The sequence below is a fragment of the Plecotus auritus genome, assembly GCF_963455305.1.
Source record: "Plecotus auritus genome assembly, chromosome: 9".
NCBI lineage: Eukaryota > Metazoa > Chordata > Mammalia > Chiroptera > Vespertilionidae > Plecotus > Plecotus auritus.
The window spans coordinates 92,799,144-92,807,441 of NC_137783.1; positions in this window are offsets into that span (position 1 = coordinate 92,799,144).

The window sequence follows — 8,298 nt, forward strand, 5'->3', positions numbered from 1 at the left end:
CTGGCTTCATCCAGAAGGTCGTCCGGTCTAATTAGCATATTATGCTTTTATTATTATAGGTTCATGTAGTAACTAGAAGGGCACTCAGAGGGCTTGTACAAAATGGAAGTTTTTTTTGTTTGTTTTGTTTGTTTTTTAAATATATTTTATTGATATTTTTACAGAGAGGAAGGGAGAGGGATAGAGAGCTAGAAACATCAATGAGAGAGAAACATCGATCAGCTGCCTCCTGCACACCCCCTACTGGGGATGTGCCCGCAACCAAGGTACATGTCCTTGACCGGAATCGAACCCAGGACCCTTCAGTCCGCAGGCCGACGCTCTATCCACTGAGCCAAACCGGTTTTGGCTGGAAGTTTTTTTAAGGCAAAAAGAGAGTGGGGCAGGAAGTAAGAGTGGATTGTTTTAGGCACAGTTACCTTTCCTAGTGGAGCCAGAGGTTTTTATCAGGCAGATTACCCCACTAGTGATGACCAGGAGATTCCAGACTGATTAGTTTAAAAGTCCACTCCTGGGAGAGGCTAAAACTGCACTTAGGTTAGGTATTGTGCTTGGCGTGCTTAGCAAAAGTGAATCCACATTAGGTCTTTTTAATAGTATGCAGTTGATTCTTAAACAACACAGGTTTAAAATCTGTGTGTAAGTGGCCCCATGCAGTTCAAACTTGTGATGTTCAAGAATCAACTGTACTTTTCACCCATGGTTGGGAATCCACATAGGTGGAGGACCGATTGTAGTTTTACTTGAATTTTCAACTGTGTGGCAGGTCATCCTTCCTAAGCCCCATGCTGCTAAAGGATCTACTATACTGTTTTTCTTTCTCATTTCATGGTGTTCTGGGTGTGCAAGGAGAGCAGAAACAGAAAACCTCTGTCCTTTGAAGCCCTCATGAGATGGTTAATACCTGACAGTATATCAGGCTCACTCTGATTTGAAATCATACCACAGAGAGGTGAGGAGTGAAGGCGGTGAGATAAGAAGGTCTCAGGATGTCTTGTTCAGTGCAGGAATGCAGAGACCAGCCCCAAGTAAGGATGCAATTCGGAAGGGTTGGGTAGCCGTAACCTTGGTGGAGAAGTGACAGAATAGGATGCTAGGACATGTAACCAAGACCAGGAACTAAACATGATGGGCTGTGACTCAAACGCAGTCTCCTTGACCACACTTTGGAAACAAACCCTCTTTTTAGTACATAGCCAGCATAGTTTCCTTCTGCCCGAATTCCAGGGAAACTTCTCTAGACACGCTAACAAGTCTATCCGGAACACAACTTCTACTAAAGAATGGTGTGTTGCCAGTGTGTGCACCTCTCTGCACACCAAGCCCATCCCAGCTGTCACTTTTTCCAATCCTTGAAATAAGGTTACTGAGTTCACTATTTCCACTGCCTTTTAAAAATTAGGTGCATGTTTTCGGCTTGGTTAAATTTCAAAGGTGATAAAAACCTTCTTTAAAATTAAAATGATACTGCCCTAGTCAGTTTGGCTCAGTGGATAGAGCGTTGGCCTGCGGACTGAAGGGTCCTGGATTCAATTCTTGTCAAGGGCATGTACCTTGGTTGTGAGCTCAATCCCATCCTAGTCAGGGGTGTGCAGGAGGCAACCAATCTATATGTTTCTCTCACATCGATGTTTCTCTCTCTCTGTGTCTCTTCTCCTCCCTTCCACTATCTCTAAAAATAAATGGAATCCTTGGGTGAGGATTAATAAACAAACAAAAAGACCCCCCCTAAATTAAAATGATACTGAAGTCTATATATAAAGTAAAAAATACTTCCCCCTTCAATCTTACCCTGAGGGAACAATAGTTACATCTGGTGTGAATCCTTCTAGACTTGCTTATGCATACATGAATGTATCTGTCTACATACACATGTAAGACAATATATTTAATTTGCTTTCTTACTAGGCAAATGGGATTCTATTATACATATTACCTACAACTTCCTTGTTTTCCCTTAATGTTTCTTGGGCATCATTTTGTGTGTCTCTACCTATGCCTAAATGTCATTCTAATTGCCTGCACAATTCAGTCCATAGCATGGATACATTATAATAGTTTGTTCACTAAAAAAGTACTTTTTATTTCAAAAATAAATATCTTGGGCAATTTATTACATCAGACTTGCCTCAATCAAGATGGCTTCCTTTTATTAACTAACTAGAGTCCTGGTGCACAAAATTCATGCACTGGGGCGGGGGGGGGGGGTGGTGGTCCCTCAGCCTGGCCTGCACCCTCTCATAATCCGGGATCCCTTGGCGGATGTCCGACTGCCAGTTTAGGCCCGATCCCAGCCTGGCCTGTGGGGATTGGGTCTAAACCAGCAGTTGGACATCCCCCGAGGGATGTAGCAGTGCATCAAGCAGCAGGTGGCCAGGGAGGAACCTGAACCTGGGCCAGGCGCCATGCTGCTCATGCTCATTCCCACCCGCTGCACCTGCTGCCACTGCTCAGTAGTGCTGCCACGGAGTTGGGAGAGTCTCCCGCCGCCACAGTTGCCCTTGCCAGCCGTGAGCCTGGCTTCTGGCTGAGTGGTGCTCCCCCTGTGGGAGCGCACTGACCACCAGGGGGAAGCTCCTGCATTAAGCGCCTGCCCCCTGGTGGTTGGTACATGTCATAGTGACCCGTCGTTTCTATCGTTCCGTTGTAATGGTTGCTTAGGCTTTTATATATATGCTAGAGGCCCGTTGCAGGAAGATTCCTGCAATAGGGCTTCCTGTGGCAGTCTGCTTCCCTCCCTTCTTCCCCGCCCTGCCTGCTTTCCTCCCTTCTCCCCCACCCCACCTGCTTCCCTCCCTTCTCCCCCGCCCCGCCTGCTTGCTTCTCCGCAGCTTCATTCCCTTCTGCAGTGCTTGGCTTCCTTCTACGCTGTCTTCAGTCTTCGCTCTGCGCCTGGATATGCAAATTAACTGCCATCTTGGTTGGGTTAATTTGCACGCTTGCTCCTGATTGGCTTTGTGGGCGTGGCTTGTGGGCGTAGCAGAGGTATGGTCAATTTGCATGTTTCTCTTTTATTAGATAGGATAGATGTGTTCAACTCTACCTCCTATGAATCCCTTCCTCTTTCAGGGAATTCAGAGTCAATGTTTTATAATATTGGTGGGTTATATGTAAAGTTTATCAAAGATTGACTAGGGGAGGGAGAAAGAGCATTACTAATATAGAATAAGTCTAAAGTTTTAGCTATGGATTTGATCTTATAAAGTACACACACAGGTAGGTTAAATTCCTTTGCTGCAGCCGACCAGTGGTTGTTCAGGCCATTGGGTTCCTAAAAATGCTACAAGTATTATTCCCTCAGGTACCTCATGGTTTGAAAGGATTTTTTCTTACTAAACAAAGCACACCTATTAAATAATTCAGTTTTGTTTTTATTCATCAACAATACAGAAGTGCCAGTTAGAATTTCTGGTCAACATGAGAAAATCAGGGGTATCACTTTGATTTGATGAAGGCAAACAAATCTGCTGGTGAAACTTCAGAGGGTAAACATATGAACATATGATTTCCATTAGGCTTTCTCAAAGACCAAACACAGATCACAGTTGTCTGATACTGCCTCCTCGGTCCCAAGGGATTTGGATTGGAAGAACTTGAAAAGACAGTTAAGAGAAGCCACGAATAGATTAGGGTGAAAGCAAAGGTTCTGCCACTGGCCTCATCTCCTTGGTATACTCACTAAGTTATCAGGAATTTTTTCAGACCATATGTTACTTTTACATCTCAAACTTCTCCCTCATCTATCAAGTTTCCAGTCAAATAGAGTCTGTTTTACAGTAAATGTTTCATGGTTAGTAAATAGGGAAATGAAAACAGTGTAACATGGGAATTTTTCTGGTTCTGAAGCAAGGGAGGTCAGAAGATAGGGAGCAGAAAAACTCCTCAGCCACTTGAGCTCCACTGTTAGAGGAAACATGAGTGCCTGCATCTGGGGCTCCTCTACTAGAGTTCATTTTGTCACGCCTTCGATTGTCCTTACACAGTGATCTTTGTGAATCTGTGCTTTGTGAAATACGTCTACAGGGTACATTCCTAGAAGTGGACTTGCAACCAGGGAATGGCAAACTTTAGAACCAAGTCTAAGCTCTAGTCCAGGGGTGGGCAAACTTTTTGACTCGAGGGCCACAATGGGTTCTTAAACTGGACCGGAGGGCCGAACAAAAGCATGGATGGAGTGTTTGTGTGAACTAATATAAATTCAAAGTAAACATCATTACATAAAAGGGTACGGTCTTTTTTTTTTTATTTCAATAGTTTTATTCATTTCAAACATTTTAACAAGAAGAATGTAAACACTAATTATTATAATTTGAAACTTCAAAAAATGGAGAAATCATAGCACAATAACACACCTTATATTGAAGATGGCAAAGGCAAAATAAAATTGCCTAACAAAGGAAAGGTACAAAAGCCTTTCAAATTAAACTTAAATATAATAAAATAATTTAAAACTAAAACAAATAGAAAACAACAAAATGTGTAAACAGTAAATGCGGTTAGTGGCCACGGTAGCGTTACTGATACCGCATCTGTATCAGCAAAAAAATGCAGCCGCAGCATGGCTAGTGTGACATGTCCTCTGTGTGTCTTTTTCCCTGCTGCGCGCGTCCACAGTGGGAAAAAAAACTGCAGTGGATACAAACCCTAAAAGCTGAAAGTCTTTGTTGTTTTATTAACAAGTCATTGTGATGTACAGAATGTGGGAACAGGAAAAAATTGTGTTTGAGTAGAGCTCTTAATCTTACCTCAGAAAGGCTTTGATACTGTGCTCTCCAGGGGCGTGTCTCCCTACATCACCACGATAACGTGTCTACGCATTCCCAGGGTGATGTCGGGAGACTCGTCCACGGGCATTACAAGGAGCCTCTGGAAGATTGAGAGGTTGTTCCTTCTACTGAATGGGCGGATATAAATCCACCCACTCAGAAGAAGGAGCTGCGGCTGTGTTTCCGGACGTTGCCATGTTAACACTGCTGCTGGTGAAGGAGCGGAGGGGAGAGCAAGAGAGCCCTCCGCTCTTTCTGCTCCGCGGGCCGGATAGAACAGCTGAACGAACGGGCCGGATCTGGCCCGCGGGCCGTAGTTTGCCCACGGCTGCTCTAGTCACTGACTTTATGTAACATTTGCTTTATGTTAAAGAGACAGGGTTTCTGCCTGGCCAATGTGTTTCAGTGGTTGAGCATCAACCCAGGAACCAAGAGGTCTCGGTTCGATTCCTAGTCAGGGCACATGCCTGGGTTGTGGGCTCGATCCCCAGTGGGGGCATGTAGGAGGCAGCTGATTGATGATGTTTCTCTCTCATTGATGTTTCTATCTCCCTCTTCCTCTCTCTCTAAAAATCAATAAAAACATATTTTTTTAAAAAAGAGACAGGGTTTCTCAGTTGTGAATTGCCTATTACATCAGTAAGGCTAGACAATAGTTTCCATCCTAAAGTGCAATTCAAAGAGACTTCATGTTAGCTCCAAGTATGTAAGCCATCAACGAAGAACAGGAGAAGGGAATTGAAAGTGAACAAATTAAAGACCAAGGCAGAGCATTAGGAGAGAGGTCTACCACAGAGCATGGCTTAAAAGTGACCTGGAAAAAACTAATGTCGTCATACCTCAAATACAATCAGTCTTTACCATTTGTACATCTGAACAATATAGGACATTCTGAAATCCTTTCTCCTAATGATAAATAAAAATAAAGCTGGTGTCTTAACTATTTTTCCAACTTCTAATTGGCTTCGCTCTTAGATAAGTTGCTTAATGCTTTATAGTTGCATAGCACTTTAGAATGTAACATCCTTTCCCAACCATAGTTAAACCTTTGAGCCACCCTTGAGACTAGCAGACGCATCCTCATCTCCATTTCATACATAAGAAAACAGGTGCAGAGAAGGTAACCTTGCCAAGCTGACCCAGCTAAGCAGTAGTAGAACCAACATTCCAGCACAGCTCTATTGCCAACCTGTTAAATGTTTGGTGAGGGACTAATTGGTTTCCTCCAACCTGTCTCCCAAGTTCCAAAGCACATCCTTCCTACTCCAGGTAATTCAGGTTAAAACATTAAGCTGGAAAATGCAAATACAAGGCACAAGAATTGCTGACACAGCAATTGAGCTGTTGTTTCCCTCCACATTTGCTTCAATTCCCACTATTCCTTAGGTGACATAAGCCCAGTTGGCATGGCTCAGTGGTTGAGTGTCAACCTATGAACCAGGAGGTCACGGTTCGATTCCATGCCCAGGTTGCAGGCTCAATTCCCAGTATGGAGCGTGCAGGAGGCAGCCGACCAATGATTCTCTCTCATCATTGATGTTTCTATTTGTCTCTCACTCTCCCTTCCTCTCTAAAATCAATAAAAATATATTAAATAAAAATAAATAGTGACTTAAAATATCAGGGAAAGGGAGGCATATGAGGATCACATTGGCCTTCACTTATTCCTCAAAGTGTAAAAGAACAGGTGGCAATATCCGTGCATGTATTCTCATGAGTTCTACTCAGAGAGTGGTCCTGTTACCGGCTCATCCTATCTAATAAAGAGGGAATATGCTAATTGACCATCACTCCGTCACAAAGATGGCTGCACCCACAGCTGAGGCCAAGTTCCCATAAGGAGCCTTAACGAGCAATCAGCAGGGACCTGAGGCTACGCCCTCCCCTGCCCCCATGGGGCTTGACAGGGGACCTCAGGTTGCGCCCCCCACCTGGCAGGGCTTGACAGGGGACCTCAGGCCGCAACCCCCACCCGGCAGGGCATGATAGGGGACCTCAGGCTGCGCCCCCCGCCCTGGTGTCAGGCTGGGGGACCTCAGACCGTACCCCCCGCCCCAGCGCCAGGCCGGGGGACCTCAGGCCATGCCCCCACCAGGTAGGGCTTGACAGGGGACTTCAGGCCGCACCTCCCACCCCGGCACCAGGCCAGGGGACCTCAGACCGCACCCTCCGCCCCAGCACCAGGCCAGGGGACCTGAGGCTGCGCCCCCCTGCCTGACTGGGCTTGACAGGGGACCTCAGGCCATGCCCCCCACCCAGCGGGACTTGACGGGGGACCTCAAGGTGCATCCCCAGTGCTGGGTCGAGGGAACTCAGGCCGTGACCCTGCCCAGCGGGGCTTGATGGGGGATCTGAGGCTGCACCCCCTCCCAGTGCTGGGCTGGGGGACCTGAGGCTTCGCTCCCCCGCCTGGTGGGGCTTGACGGGGGACCTCAGGCCATGCTCCCTACCCAGCGGGGCTTGACAGGGGATCTCAGGCTGTGACCCCCACCTGGTGGGGCTTGATGGAGGACCTCAAGGCACACCTCCTGCCCTGGTCTGGGCTGGGGGACCTCAGGCCACGCCCCCCATCCTGGCGCCAGGCCAGGGGACCTGAGGCTATGCCCCCTGCCTGGCAGGACTTGACAAGGGTGGGACTGACCAGGTCTGGATCTAGCCCAATGCGGTAGGGGGGGTGGTGTCCAGGTCTGGGTCTCACGTGATTTTGAGGTGCATGTGGGTGGGCAGGTACTTGATTCTGGGTCCCATGGTGTGCCCCAGACTCTGACAGGAGGAAGGTTTTCATATACATTTTACTAATTTTCTTTCATCTCTGACACTTCTATTATAGAGAAAGGGCAAATAGCAATATTAAATTATTTCTTCGAATTAATCCCCTTTTAATGTGCACGAATTTTGTGCACCAGGTCACTAGTGACAAGATAATCATGGAAACAGAAAATAAAGCACTTAGAAATTTTTATACTTGAGAGCCATTTTATGTCTTTTATAATAAAAGGGGAGCTTTTATGCTGTTATCCTTTTTAAATTTTCTAGTGATTCATTTTTATTATATTTTTCAAAGTATCCATTTGCAATGGTTCGAAGTTTTTTTGGTAGTTTATTAAAACTGAAAATTTGAGGTTCACTGCACTACAGTGTGAGCTTTTCAAAATCCACAAGGCTCCTCATGTGAGACGAACTGTATAGAAGAGCGTGGTGAAATTAGCTAAGGCAACTTTGTGGGCCACCATAATTATGAAGCACCAAAGAGTTTTAAAATTATTAACTACAGATTCTTACTATTTCAATTTCCATGGATAGCTGTATCTTGATCAGAAAGGGAAAAAAGAAAGCAAAACATGGAGGTGTTATGCTATTTTATGGCTGACAAGTTCCATTTTTCTTTTAAAAGGAAAAAAGATGGAGAAATACAAAGAACTTTTAAAAGTAACTTTTAAAAGTCATGTTATAAATTATTAAAAGAGTATCCTTTAAAAATTGAAAGCTGTACTCATAAAGAAACCACTACCTATATATTATTTATAGTGGT